Source organism: Cheilinus undulatus, linkage group 1 (genome assembly GCF_018320785.1).
Source record: "Cheilinus undulatus linkage group 1, ASM1832078v1, whole genome shotgun sequence".
NCBI classification, from domain to species: Eukaryota; Metazoa; Chordata; class Actinopteri; order Labriformes; family Labridae; genus Cheilinus; species Cheilinus undulatus.
The window spans coordinates 24549812-24565275 of NC_054865.1; the positions used below are offsets into that span (position 1 = coordinate 24549812).

General features: G+C 38.6%; 1 protein-coding gene across 4 annotated transcripts in view; it reads right to left on the bottom strand.

The window, feature by feature from the left end:
• esrrga (estrogen-related receptor gamma a) overlaps positions 1 to 5595 on the bottom strand; it is a 201089-nt gene extending 195494 nt beyond the window's left edge. For all 4 annotated transcript variants that reach the window (XM_041793864.1, XM_041793847.1, XM_041793855.1 and 1 more), the window contains exons 1-2: positions 5459 to 5595; positions 2355 to 2407 (exon numbers count right to left, since the gene is read on the bottom strand). The gene's annotated coding sequence lies outside the window, so the exon portion shown is untranslated. The remainder of the gene's footprint in view (positions 1 to 2354; positions 2408 to 5458) is intronic.
• Positions 5596 to 15464: the final 9869 nt, after the last annotated feature.

The following is a 15464-nucleotide window of genomic DNA, read 5'->3' on the forward strand; positions in this document are numbered from 1 at the left end:
TTGTTAAAGTTTAGCTAAGATGCTTAGACTAGCACCGAGCATAAACAGACCCAAATATTAGACACTTTTCTCAGTCGTAACTCATAGATGTTTTTGGTTATCAGGGCGTCAACAGCCAGCCTTCTTCCCAGGGGCTGTAAACAGTAGCATATTGTTTACAGTGACTGATTTGGTGAAATAAATCAATCACTTTGAGCTCACTGAAATAACATTTCAAAAGACAGACAAGAACAGTCAGCTGCAGAGCAAGTGGAGATAACAATTTCTAACCAACATATAGGCTATTTACAACAGAGAAATTTTTGGCAATAAAGAAAATATAATGTACAGAAAGCTGGGGTTTTAAACTGTTTACAATATTTATTTTAACCCAATTATTCTCCTGTACTAGCAAACACACAGAGCTCTGTCACTGTATTTTTGTTGAATTGTCTTTTATTTGTGCTACTTGGGCAAATTTAATATTTAGTTTTTACAGTTATCAGGAGTAATAAAGCCAAGGAAATTACAAGTATAGAAGGGCAAATATATATGTAACAGCAAAACATAATTTTATTATCTGTCCTCCAAACTAACTTTTAAAGTGAGGCAACTGTGCAGGTGTGAGTGATGAAGACTTCACTTCGTAAACATAATGTCTTGGCTTGCAAAAGGATTTGGGGATTTTGTCTTCAAATTTATAGATAAATTTGAAGACACGTCGCCTATCTTAAAATGATCTAGTTTTCCCTTTTTTCACAGTTTTGTAAAGCAAAAAGTAAAGGGAATTTAAAGATCAATTTGCATCAGATCAGACTGAATTTTTCTATTTTTTTAATGCATCAAGAGTGAATTGAATCGTAGCCTGTGAATAGAGATTTTAATCAAAACGTCTTGAGAAGGAGAGATTCACACCCCTACTCATGAGGAGTTTTTTCATAACAATTCAAATCAACAAAAACATATTTTTATTTAGCTAGACTTGAAATCAGATGCCTATACCTATATCAAGCAGTTCTTTACACTGAGTAAGCTGAGCTTGAGCTAAACTGAGATAACACTCATATGTCAAAGTGTGTCTGTTTAAAAAATGAACAACCATGAACCAACCAGCCACCAATACAGTAGTTCTGAGGCCCATCAAACCCATCAAATAAAAAAGATGCATCACTGACTTTCAACTTATACTAAAAGATATTACTGCTGGTGGAGAATGGCTGTGCGTCCACTGAACAGTCCCTGAAAACATAGGTTAACAGCTGCAGAATCAGCACCTTTGAGCATTTGGCAAAAGATCTGAATCACTGTGCCAACAGTTGTCCTCAGAATACTAAACACAGTCCAAGACACAAAGAGATAAACAATAATCATAGGTCACATAACAACAGATGACAAACCAGTCATAATCTCTTACATACTAAAAACAGGAAAAACCAAAAGAGGGTAAAATGCATGCTAAAGGAGTCCTTATGTTTGTTATGGGTTTTCAGAATACAATAACTAGACTACATAGAATGACAAAGAGCAATCAGTGCTCAAAACTTACTCTGAATACAAGTCCTGTATTAAGGCTGGCCACACACTAGATGATTTTTTAAAATCTGGAACGATTTTTAAACTGTGGGAGACCACAGACTTCAATTTCCAAAGATTTTTCATCTTCAATCCTCTGAACGCACACACTAGATGACTCAGCCAGACTGTCAGATCACTGGAGACCACACACCTGCCGACCTGCCTTCGACCTCGCATGATCACGTGACTTCAGAAAACAAAACAAAATAAAACAAAACAAAACAAAAAACATGGATGTCTGTCAATACCGTCTTGCTGTCTCTCCACAACAGACTGTCCTGACATGGGTTACAGGTGAAGCAAAAATCATAATAGAAGGGAAAGACTCGGGATGAAATCCTGGCTGAAATTAAGTTGAAGTTGTGTTTATGATTGTGAGCGATGAAAGAACGTATGATCTTGCTGTGACGCTACCCGGTCTGCCCACTCTCATTGGTTGTTGTGGGTACTCTGTCAGCGGCACTACGACCTAGAATCGTAAATTCAAACGTGTTACATATTTATGATTCCGGATTGTCAGAGGCTACGACGCGATTTGGAGCAGTAAAACAATCGTGTTGACACCACACACACGCAGACTACTCAGACAAACAGTCGTTTGCGACGAGGCTCCTCTCAGGATACGCCCCCACGATTGTAGGGGGAGGCCCGGGCTTAAAATCCTGTAGTGTGAGGCCAGCCTAAGCTTGAAAACTGAACTATACATAGACAACAAATTATCCTATAACATCAGCATGACAACTTGTTTCAGTGATGGTTATTTATCAAGAACAGCAGTCTAGAGGCACTACTCCTCTTACCTGTCATTCCTGTACTCAGGTAACTGCTGTGAGGTGTGCTCAGTCCTCAGACTCTGTGATAAGGTTAGAGAAAAAAAATATTTTCACTTTCTTGTTAGATTAATTGTGCAGCAGCTACAGAAATGGGACATAAACAGTGCAGGCCTTAGCCTGTCTTATGAAGTCTCACATAATTAAAAAACAAACTTTAAAACGCCCACCTTTGCATCTCTCCTACTGACAGTCCAGGTTCCCCCTCTCCTTATTCTCCCATTCTTTATTATTATTAACAGTCTCTCTAACTCTCTTTAACTCTGATCTGACATCAGTTGCTCTGATTGGTCGACCCACTCACAAACTGACCAGTGGCATGCTTTAATTATTGAACAGCTGACCTCAATTGGTTAGCTGGAAGAGCCAAAAACACATTGCAAACACTCTGCATGCCAACACACACTTGAGCATTTGCACACCATGCTCACACAATTTCACTACATGCCGCACACTTGCTCACCCTGGGGACAGTCTCTTAAGTCTAAATATATATACTGTGAACATCATCAACTCTGCCTGTAACTCCTCTCAGCTCATTGATTCTATCAGCATTAATTATGATGAGAATCATGCTTTGAAAACATTTTTTTTTTTTTTACCATGGACTGTGATGCCTAACAGAATGATGTACAGACTTCTAGCACTAGTCTTCAACAACACATTTATAGCCAATAAAGCATGGATAACATAGTATTTATGAGGACTAATTTAAGGAAAGATTCATATTACTAGTAGTAGTTTCACAAACTTAAAGCAACCTTGTATTGTGATGGTTTGTTAAGGATAAATTATTTGATGCACTGACTTTGGGTATCACATCTAGTCTTTTACTACTATTTAAGCAGAGACCAGTGCAGCTCAGTCCTGCCCTGATTGTGTTTGAAAGTCAGAACTCTATTTATTAAAAACTGCAATTACAGCATTATGGGGTGGTGAGCTTGGGGGAATAAACTTGCAAATGATGGAAGACACTATTAGAAGACATGTCGTGTAACAATTATGAAAATTAAGAAAAATAAAAAATATAAGGTAATAAAAGAACTCAACTAAAAGTATATATAACATAGGAGCAGTCACTTTTTAGACTAAAATAGACACAGCAGTGAAAGAATTCTACATATTGTATCTTTATAGTAGTAATGACTGATGGCAGACAGCAAGGGAAGTCTCAAAATTAGTAATGTTCCTAGGTAACTACTTTCTTATCTGGCTAAACACACTAGAAATTTTGATTATTAGTCCAAAGTGGAGAAAATGCTCTGTAAACAGTTAAATTTATCACAGGGTCATTGTGTATTTGATGCAAGGCTGGTATGCTGCATAGTGTGGCTAAAGTTAGCAGCTAGCTCTACCAACCTTCTTTCCTCTTTGCAGAATTATATTGTGCTTGATATGGTTACTCATCCCTTCAGTTGAGTGGGTAAATGTGAGCATAACCCTGAACAGCCAACATATAACTTTATTTTCTAGTTCAAAATACTTGCCAAACACACTGTTCCTATGAGATACTAACTGCTAGCTTCTCATGTTTACACCTGCATGACCAATCAATCGGTCGGAGTGAGGGTCTCATTTTAGTCAACCAAGATTTTTTCTTTGGTTGACTACAGCCCTAGATAATTCTACAATTTATTTTCTGGTAAGATGATACTTCTTCAAATATAATTATATATGGTCCAGCCAGTTTACTCTAAGGCTACAAGGCCATGTAGTGATCAATTAAATTTAAGAAAGAGCATTAATATCAATGGGATACACGGATCCTGTGAAATGCCTTTTATAATTTGAACTGCAAGAAATAGAAATGATATACAATCTGTGGCATGCCATCCACACATTTAGTATGCTAAAATTTAATATCTAAACATATCCAGGAGAGTATGATATCTGGCACACTTGTCTCCTCACAAATGATCAAACACAGTAAATGATACTGGGCATGTGATATCCACATTGCTGTATCAGACATGATGCAACCAGAGCATTTTTAGATTAGGGTGTGATGGTATCCTACCTAGAATATCAAATGTATTTCCACTGGTTCTTCTTAGTAGCAAATGCAAAATGGGAACATCTAACCTGCCTGCCAAGTTCACAATGTCATCCTTTGGATACTTAATTCCCAAAAATGGCACAAGTCTTCAGCAATGTCATGTATTTCAAGAATGCATGACACAAGAGATACTTTGACTCTTATTATATTTTGATGAGCGTAACCCAACTGGGCTGCATGGCATGCTATGTGGCTTGTGGACTATGATTAGTTACAAATAGTTCAATGGGTCACACTGCTTGGCACCAATCCTGAGACCTCACAGTCTGTTTGAGCGCAACATTCCCCAAACCACAACGACAATTCAGTCACTAAATACAAATAAAGTTTGGCAGGTATATTTTCTGTTAAAATATTAACAGTCCTTATACTATTAAACCATCAGTTAGTACTTTTTAGGTGATTTTAACTTTTGTAAGTTTGATAGTTTTAAACCTTGCTTTTATCAAGGAACCCAGCAACTCAGTAGCAGGCTCTACAGTATAAAGTTATAGGTCTGAATACAAGTTCTAGAGTTGACTGGCTGTAGACTTTTCTAGCTTGCTACAGGTGGTTTCAGTAAAATGGCATGATGTAGCAGTTAAAGAAAAAAAAAATTAACAGATCTTTGCTTCTACTCCACAAAAGACACCTTGAGCTTTTAATATTGCATTATGAGCGACAACTGAACAACATAAATGTATATTAACATGGACAGGCAAACTGACACCAACACACACATACAAATCCATTCACACAGCGCTCTCAATATGGAGCTTCATGCTTGCGTGCATGTGTCTATGAAGTTTGGCACTGAGGTTCTTTGGTCCATACGGCATTTTGTATTTGCCATAATCCCCTGTCAGCAGCACTTAGGCAGGCACACAATAGCAGAGAAGATCGGCAGCCAAACCCCCTTCACTGTAAGCTTGGCAGGTCAGTGTGCAAGCAGCAGGTTACACATACAAACAAACAGTACTGCACATGTACAACCATACAACACAAACACACATGTCCCGCTGAGATGCACGCTACTCACACCGTCTCCCGGCCTTCTTCAAAGAGTTGTGGTGCAGTTCTCAAGGACACGGCAGTCTGACATCTCCTCTCTCTCTCCTTTCACTCTCTCTGTCTCTCCCCCATTCCCTCATTTGCTTCTTGCTTGCAGAACGCCGCCACAACAAATGCAAGTGTGTCGCTGCTTCTCTGCTCTCCTCCTTATTCCTTTCTTTTTCCTCTCTCTCCCTCTCCCTCCACTCCCCTCGCCTCTCAGTCTGCAGCTGAGAGGCAGAGCTCATTCTCTAAGCCATGAAGCCAGGATTCTCTCTTTTCTCAAGTGCTGGGTAGTATGAGAATGAGGAAGTGAGTGGAAGAGGAAGGGAGGGAGAAAAGGAAGAGGAAAGAGTGCTAGGTGAACTGATGTGCCACACCAGGACACCAGCGTTCTGCAGAAAGTCAGCTAGAGTCTGACTGCAGGAAAACAAACAGCTTTACTGTGTAGCAGCAGAAGATGAAAAACCATCACGTAAAGCATATATCTAATTCTGAAAAATAAATATAAATATGGACAATATTGGGATACTGACATGTAATAATTGCTGCCTTTTCTGTCTGATTGTAAAAAAATAACTTTAAAACTGAGGTTAAACTGCTTGTCAGCTCAAACAAGATGCACAATATAGAAATATAGAATATAGAAAAAAATAAGAGGGCAGGAGGTAAATGGCCAAAATAATTTATTAGAGGGGAAAACATAAGAAAACTGATTAAGGAAGAAATGAAGAGAAAACAAAGAGGAGGAAAAAAATGTCTGAAGACAGAAGTGGGGGAGTGTAGGGGAGGATAGAAAAGAGGAAGTCTAAGAATTCCCTACAGTCTCCCTGTCTTTTCTGAAAAATGGTCCCTGCAGGCCCGATCCAGAAAGAGGCAACACAAACAAACCCAGAGAGCAGAAACAAACATCTATTTATGGAGGAGGGGGGTCCAGTTTCCATGCCACATTTGCTCACAGTTTTTTTTTTCCCAATGTTACCAATTCAGCAATTTAAAAGCAACAAGGAGAGGAGAGGACGGGACGGGAGAGGAGAAGTTTTTGGTGTGAGAGAGGGAAAGAAAGGTAAGTGGGTGCGTGAGCAATAGGGGTAGGAATCACTAGTGGCTCCATAATACGATATCATCACAATACTTATGCCATGATTTGATAATATTGTGAGTCTAAACATTTTGCCATACACAGAGTATTGCAATACCATGTATACAACTTATTGCTATCTATACCATTTTTTTCAACTGTTAAGCTGGTTCAGCATTAGCACTGCCTTCATTTTTATCATATTACTGCAGGATGTTATTTTCATGCGGAACTCCTTGAAAACCTCATGTGTCATGTCCATGTTGCCCTGCTTGTATTCCTAATGTTCTTTCCCTGGTGCTGCCTTATTGGTTGTACTAACTTTCTCCTGCTGTATGACCGTCACCTCTGTCGACTTCACTGGACTAAGGGCGCAACACCCAGTTTTGTACTTTTGAAATACCCAAAAATAGAGCTGGGCAATATGGCCTAAAATTGAAATTGTGATATATAGTTTTGCTATATTCTGATGCACGGTATATATAGTGCGATATTTTGAAATGTCCTCTGAGTAGCTGTAAATGTATAATTCCACCCTAGTTGACACCAGTGTGATGATTACAATAGACCATTTTATTGGATTTTCAATAAAATTAAAAGCAGAAAGGGTAAAAATCAATATAAAGTCAAATTTAACACACTGGTTTATTTTGAAAAGGACTTCATCCAATCTTTTACTAATAAATCAAACATACATAAATCATGAAGTACTATGTCTTTTACAGTGCATGGAAAGTTGTGAAATGTTTTCTGTGTTATGTTTACTATTGCTGATTATAAAATGGCTATTTTCCTCTTTAGGGGAAGCAAATCTACACAAAACTCACCAATCCTGCATGCAGCCGAAGGCCAAAACCCTGCAGTCTAGTCCACCATTCAGGTTCACAGCTTTGATTATATTAGTCCATTATCTGTGCTGATGCACACTGGAACGTTTTCTGACAAGTTCATAACATTATTCAAGAAACTCTCCTGTGTGATCATGGGGGAAAAAGCTTGTTTGGAGGCACAAACATTTTAACTTCTTATTTTTGGAGTTTTGAATTATTACACTGAGACAAGGCTTCATAGTTGTGGAAAAGTGGATCACATTTGTCGACTGCTGGGCCATCTTCTCATGTACGACTTTGACAGGGAGTTTGTCAGCAAAATTAGCAAACTCAACGAGCTGAAAGACAGAAAATATGATGCGTTCAGGTAACCTCAGTAAATCAAATGACTGTATTCTATATGTTATAATGTGGTCAAATGTCACATAAAAATAGGAAAATTTTAACCTTGCAAAGCAGATGGATACACCCGTTTCCGTGTTACTCTCAGTCCACCTTGCAAAGCCCCTGTCTGAACCATTTGGATCCGGTTAGAAAGTGACAGGACCAATCAGCATCGAGGGGCAGTACTTTCAAGCGCGGCAGTCATGACATATGCAAGCAGCGAGAAGAGGCCAGTGCAGTTATGGCAGAAGACATAAGCGTGGATGCTGCTAAAGCACCAGTCTTATCAGGACTTGACGACATTTCTTTGATAAAAGAAGAAAAAAGAACAACAGTGAGTTGTTTTCTTTTCAAAAACCACAAGAGTCGTGTACTGACACGTCTACAATTGCCATGGTTCGCGTTATGCAGCTTTGGTGCACCTCAGTAGTGGCTACGTCATGTGTTTTATTGCTCCGAGTTTTATTTCAAAGCCTCTCCCAAACGCCGTCTATGAAAGCTAAACCAGATGGATGTGTGAAACATCCATCTGGCATGCCAGGTTAGGAAAATTTAGTTTTTGACGAGAAACTTCAATAAATACAGTTGTGAATATGAGGAATGTGACAGACTGAGTCTTTTTAACTCAAGCACTACCCAGCTGAGAGCACTTGAGTGTAAATATTTGTCTCCATTTCATCTTTCCACCAAACTATAGAAAAGTATCGATAGTGGTATCGATAAGGACTCGGGTCAATAATGAGTATCGATAAGGGTATCATTATCAATAAAGTAACAATCTCCATCCTGAATCACAAGGACACATTTAGGTACCAGGATATGGTACCATTTGATTTTATGTGAATCAATACTCTGTTAACCTGACATGCCAGATGGATGTGTGTGTTTCACACATCCATCTGGGAAAGCTTCAATAGGTGGCGTTTGAGAAAAGGCAGAGGCTTTAAAAAAAAAAATCGGAGGGTGACTGGATGAACGTTCTGTCTGTCACATCTCTACGGGCCAATCAGAGCAACAAAACATGTGACATAGCCGCTATCAAGCTGTGCGTGCGCAGCTACTGAGGAATAACACGAAACATGGCGACTACAGACATGTAAGTACTCGACTTTTGTCGTTTTTGAAAAGAAAAAAACTCACCGCTGTTCTTCATTCTTCTTTTAACGAAGAAATGTTGTCAAGTTCTGATAAAACTGGCGCTTTAGCAGCATCCATGCTAATCTCTTCCTTCATGACTGCACCAGCTCTTGCTGCTGCTTGTTTATGCCACAACTTTGCTGCGCCTGGAAGTACTGCCCCTCGTCACTGATTGTTCCTGTCACTTTCTAACCGGGCCCAAACGGTTCAGATGGGAGCATTGCAAGATGGATTTGCCAGTGAAAAACAAGGAAACGGCGTATCCATCTGCTTTGCAAGGTTAATACTCTGTAGTACCGGTGGAATTTGGTCCGTACCTGTGAAAGTACCAATTCAGTACCCTAAGTCAGACCTACTTTAAATTTAACTTTGGTGCTTAAATGTTTGCAGGGCGGTGATGCCACACACATGCCAATGAGCGCAGAGAGAGGAAAAAGAGAGATAATGGATGGGTTTATCAATCACTGAAGGCGATCTAATGTCAGCAACTACAGCCTACCTGGATAGGCCATGCACTGGCAGGCTTGCAGGCTTCTGTGAGGGACGCTATTTTGACGCACAGTAACCTCGGCTCACACCTGCTCAAAAGGATGTGTTTTGTGTGAGAGGAAGAAAAAGTGATCTGATGATCCAAACTTATGTGATGTCTCTCATCTGCTGCAACCTGTTATCATTTCCTCAACCGTGCAGACGTGTGGAGGCACTGTAAAAATAATTGTAAAGTTATAATTTCATTCAGGATTATCAGGTCACATTACAGTGACACTTGCTGGAATTTGATATTTTGTGTGCAATCCCGTAGCAAAATTCAGGCCCTGTAGTAAGCACCACAAACAGACCTAAATATTGAACATATTTTGTAGTTAAAACTCTTCAGTTATCACGGTCTCAACAGTCTTTTTTATTGCCAAGCTAGCTGCCATAAAGTAATGTTAAGAATGATTGATTTGCTGATATAATCAACACGTTTTAACCCACTGTAATTATTAATCAGATATTAATTCATGAATGAAAACAATAATAGCCTGCGAATCGAGATTTAAAATGAACTGTTTTGAGAAGGACAGATTCACACCCCTAGTGCACCTTACAATAAGTCTTTGCATGCACTGCATAAAACAAGTAGGGCACTGTGACAGGGATGTAAAGAAAGACAGAAATCAGCAGCGGAAAGGGTGGCTGAAAAGCAGAATATGCAGAACAGCAGGTTGAGGAACTGACAGGGACATGGAGAAGATGATAAAAGCAGGGACACAAAGGAGAAGAAGAGGGTGGAGGGCAAGGACAGGGGTGAAGGGTGTAACTCACTCCTGTCCCCATCACCAGCGCCCAGTCCTAATTTACCCAGAACAATCAATCAGATCAGGAGGCAGACACTGATAGAGGACTACTATGCAACAGGATCCTACACATACACACAAAAACACACACAGTGAGAGAGATGGAGGACTCACATGCAACAGGATCTATTCACACACACATACTTTTATGCTGACTAGAGGGAAAAAAGTTTGCAGCTCATATCTGTAGCCTCTAGGCTGACTTCTACCAAGTAGGCCGTACAAAGTCACCGCCACTCTGAGGGGTCACATGGAGGGGTCAGGGCCCAGGAGACAGAGCAAGCACAGAGGGAACAGAGCAGGAGTGAGGGAGCAAGCGCGTGAGGGAGACTGTAGAGAGATAGAGGAGAACAACGGCCAACAATAGGAAAAAAAAAAAAGAGAGACAAAGAATAAAGAATGCTGCAAAAAACAGAGGACAGAAAGGAAAAGAACAAGAGGACAAAGTGAACACATCCTGCCATGCTCTCAGAGCATGATGAATGCACAAACGTGGAGAGAGAATTAAAGAGAGACACACTGATACACTGTGGAAAAAAGAAATACAAGAAAAGGGGAAGATTAATATAAAAATGAATTAGGCTAATGTTTATTTGACACTGATGGCACTGAGACCCAGATCAGCCCCAGTGTGCAGGTTGGAGGAATTATGTCAATATAGATGAAGTTATTCTGTAGTAAAAAGGTCTAAAGATATTTTACCATATTAGGTACATGTTAAAATGAGATTGAATCCAGCAGGAAAGCTTTTGCATAAATTAATAAAGTCTTCCTTATTATTTCATTTATATTTTGGGTGTTTTAGACTTTATAAGGTAGGAATTTGTTGGATAGATGTTTACAATTAGGACGCATGTTTACCGAGTTGCCTTAGCAAGATCAAATCATCACAAATCAAAGATGTCCCATGAGCCTTTGGTACGAGAGTCTCGTACAACTAGGCCACACTGCGACACTAATAGCAGTTCATTAAGCAAGATTTTTCTGGGAAGAGGACTAATGAATTACACTAAAATATTACACAGAAAAAAGGTAAGAATTACAACTTTTCATTGGTTTGCTTAGACATGCTTTGTATCAGCTTTACCTTCTAGTTCTAATGGTGGTAGAATATATATCTTATGCAAAAACATCATGAATCTCAAGCCCATAAAATCGAGCTGATTAAATTTATGACTAATTTATTTGACTAAATACTAATTGGACCAATGCTTTATTTATCCTGTAAATTATCCCTGAGTCTCCCTGTTTGTGTGCCTGGATGATACGTTGGGGGATGGGGGGGTGCACTATCTATTTTAAATGATGACACTTTTAATTTAGGCCCTGAAAAAGAAATTAAAAAGCATAGCTGTTAATAATGAAGATGGAGCATAATGAGAGAAGCACACACATGAAATGCACATGTACAGACACATAGGTTTAAAGCAAGATTGTTCTCAAACTGAACTGTATTTAATAAAAACTATCAGGTTCTTCTTTACAACTTTTATTTTTGATGCGACTGGCACCTTACTGTAAGACTACTTCAAGTAAGCATTAAGCTTTAAAATTTTTATAAATGCCATAAAGGTCAGCAAATTCTTCAAATGAAATCAAATCCTTTTATTTTCAGATGCACTTCAATGCTCAGCGCAGAGCTAACTTTGTGCACTGTCAAGTTTCTTAAGGATCTTTGCAGATCAAAATAAAGTGAGATTTGATAGCTAAGAGGTTTATATTCACAGAAATAAAAGCTAACTCAGAAGTCACAAGGTTTGGATGTGGCAGTGATGGGAGACTCAAAGTCATGTTACTCTCTCCACTGTTGCAGGCACTGAGGTTGTAAATTGATTGAACAGGAAAACAGCCTGTGGTCTTAGTCTTCCTTTAATTTTGTTACAGGTTTGCCAATCTCATGCCATTAAATGTATAGCCTGCATAGCACTTCTATTGATTAACAAATGACAACGGCGTCAATGTGTCGCATTGTGCACTCTAGGTCAGGGACTTATTGCCATCTTTCAATTCTTTCTTTCCCCTCACTTGCTCGCTCTCTTCCTCTAACCCTCTCTCTCTCTCATCCATTCCTCTGTCTCTCTAAATAGATATTGAAGTTTTCTATTTAAGGCAGATGCTGTTTAACTTCCTTGGGTTTGGAAGTGAAAGGCAGGCAGAGGGCCATCCATCTCGCTATCCACCTGCTGACATCTTTAAACGCTATCGACACCCACTGCCAGCATTAACATGCAAAACCGCACTGCACGTTTGATTTCATTAGCTCATTTTGCGCAGCGTTTTCTCTTCCCCTGTCGGTAGGATTCTGGCAGCAATTATTGGATTGGATGCAGAATTGGCTTTTTTTGTTTTTTTTTTAGAGAGAAATAGCTTATTTCTTTCACTTTGTGCCTTTTTAACACTTTTAATTAAATCCAACCAACAACATCCACATGCTCAAGCATAGCACACTGTTGGGAGAAAAAGTTATTTATTTCCAAGAGATCCTACATCAGTGGTGTGCAGGCTTTAAGTAAAAGTAAAACCCACAGAGATTCAAAGATGGAAATCAAACTAGAGAGAACAAATTACAGATAGTCCACAGAGTAGTTAATTCTAAGTTAATGGGCAGGCAAACAGTAATATAATATCACCAAACATAGACTGTTTTGGAAAAACATGGCAGTGTTACTAAATACATGGTGCATCTATTCAGAATCGGAGTTCAGAGAAGCAGTTTATAGGCAAGGTTCCATTACTTAGATCAAAATTTCACATATACTATTGACCTTAATTAACTCACCCTAACTCAACTTTAATCTCAGTTGTTCAGAAACAAAGTTCAGATCTTTCTTTAAACATGGCTAAGGTGGTAGTATGACTTGTTAGCATAAAAGGCCTCCACAACTCTAAACAGCTGCATGATTTTACACATCATTCACAGATAACATACCACACAATGTCTGGTTAGGTTAACCCTGAAGCAATTTTTCTTGGAACAAGGGTTGTGACAATATTAAAACAATACAAGCATGTTGAAGCAGCTGCCTCAAACATCAGCAAATGCTATGTAACTTAACTCAGGGCTGTACATGGCCAAATAATGTTGCACGTGCTACAAGAAAACTGGTCCATGCTTCGAGTAATTTTACCTCACCGCACCAGAATTGTATAGAGAGATCGAGGAGTGTCTGTGCCAGGTACACAACTGTGGCTTCAGGTTATATGATGTTAAATACGAGGATCAATCATCATAATTACCCATCCTAGTTTGTGTCATCTTTCCCTCTCCACCTTTTTCTTGCTACCACTAGCTAATAACGCAGTGTAAAGTCAGTAAAATGACAGAACTTTCAGCCACAGCAGTAAATTCTGCTTAAAGTTTCATTCACAAAAGAAAGCATGTTTCCTTGGGGTGGGAGAAAAAAATCAATACAGCATAGTATTGTGATATTTTGTCTGGTGATGTATCGTCTCATCCACAAAGTATCGATTTTTTAAAAATTAATTGCTAATATGAACTGAAGTTTATGATAATGGAAAATTAAAATCATTTGTTTGGACAATTGTTTGCCCAGTGAGATTAGCAGAGCTGAGAGTCATAGAGCAGGAATAAATTAGTACAACAAACATGGCAGCACCAGGGGAAGGACATTAGGAGTGCAAGCAGGGCACAAATTAGATGGACATGACACATGAGGTTTGCAAGAAGTGCTACATGAAAATAAAATACTGCGGAAATATGGCAAACATGATGGCAAGACTAATGCTAAACCAGCTAAACAGTTGGAAAAATGGTATAGGTCGCACTAAATCCCAATATATGGTATTGCAATACTCACTGTATTGCAAAATGTTTAAAATGGCAATAATATCGAATCATGACCCAAGTATCGTGATAATATCGTATCATGGGGCCACTACTGATTCCCACCCCTAATGTTTCCCTTCATTGATATTGTAGGTCCTGTTGATTTGTGAACACGTCTGCAACGTACAGATTTGATATGAGATGGAAAGCAAGGCTAGAGAGAGAGATGAGGAGGAGGAGACAGTGCAGTTATGATGTGACTAATGAAGCATCACACTAAATGGACTGTTATGTATTTGGAGTAAAGGTGAGTTTAGGTTAACAGGTTAAACGTATACAATTTCCCTCAAAAATCATCTTTGTATTAAGATATTACCATCTCTCTGTGTTTGAGAAAGAATAGGGATTTCTTATTTAACATTATAAATATAAGTCAGGATCCAGTGTTGTTATTATACATTTGGATGTATTCAAACTCTAACAACTTTCAATGAATACAGCTCTTGAGCCACTTATGGCCTGTCAATAAACTCAATAAATTAGCTAAATTTAAGGTTATTTCTATTTAATTAATGGAGATTTTTCATTTACAAAACATGACATGCTCTTTGATGGTAAAATTAGTGTGAAATTAAAAACAGAATTCCAAAAAAATTTAAATGAGAAAAACACTAATTGGGAAAAAGAAAACCATTTTTTTCAAAACAACTTGAGAAATGTTCATATTTCCAAAAATATGAACATTTTTGTGTTAAAAACACAAAATAAATCTGGAGTTACTTCAAACTTCCCTACTTCTGATAATATCAAAGAAAAAAAAAAGGAAAACTAAAATGAATATATTTTGAAATATTGAAAAACATACAGTGCCGTGAAAAAGTATTTGCCCCCTTGGGAAGGTTCACCACTGTTCCCAGTTTTCTCCATTTGTGGATAATGGCTCTGATAATTGCTCTGACCGTGGTGCGCTGGAGTCCCAAAGCCTTGGAAATGGCTTTGTAACCTTTTCCAGACTGATACATTTCAATCACTTTGTTTCTCATTTGTTCTTGAATTTCTTTGGATCGTGGCATGATGCGATTTGAGATCTTGTAGCCTACTTCACTTTGTCTGACAGCTTCTATTTAAGTGATTTCTTCATTCAACAAATCTGGCAGTAATCAGGCCTGGGTGTGGCCAGTGAAATTGATCTCAGCTTTCCAAGAACTGTGGTTAATCACAGTTAACTCATGATTTAACAAGGGGGGTAATTACATTTTCACATAGGGCCAGATAGGTTTGCCACCCCTCCTTAGAAAATTAAATAATCATTCAGACACTGCATTTTGTATTTACTTGGGTTGTCTTTGTGAAATATAAAAATTGTTTTGATGATCTAAAACATTTAAGTGTGATAAATATGCAAAAACATCAGGAATCAGACACTAGCGGCGCCA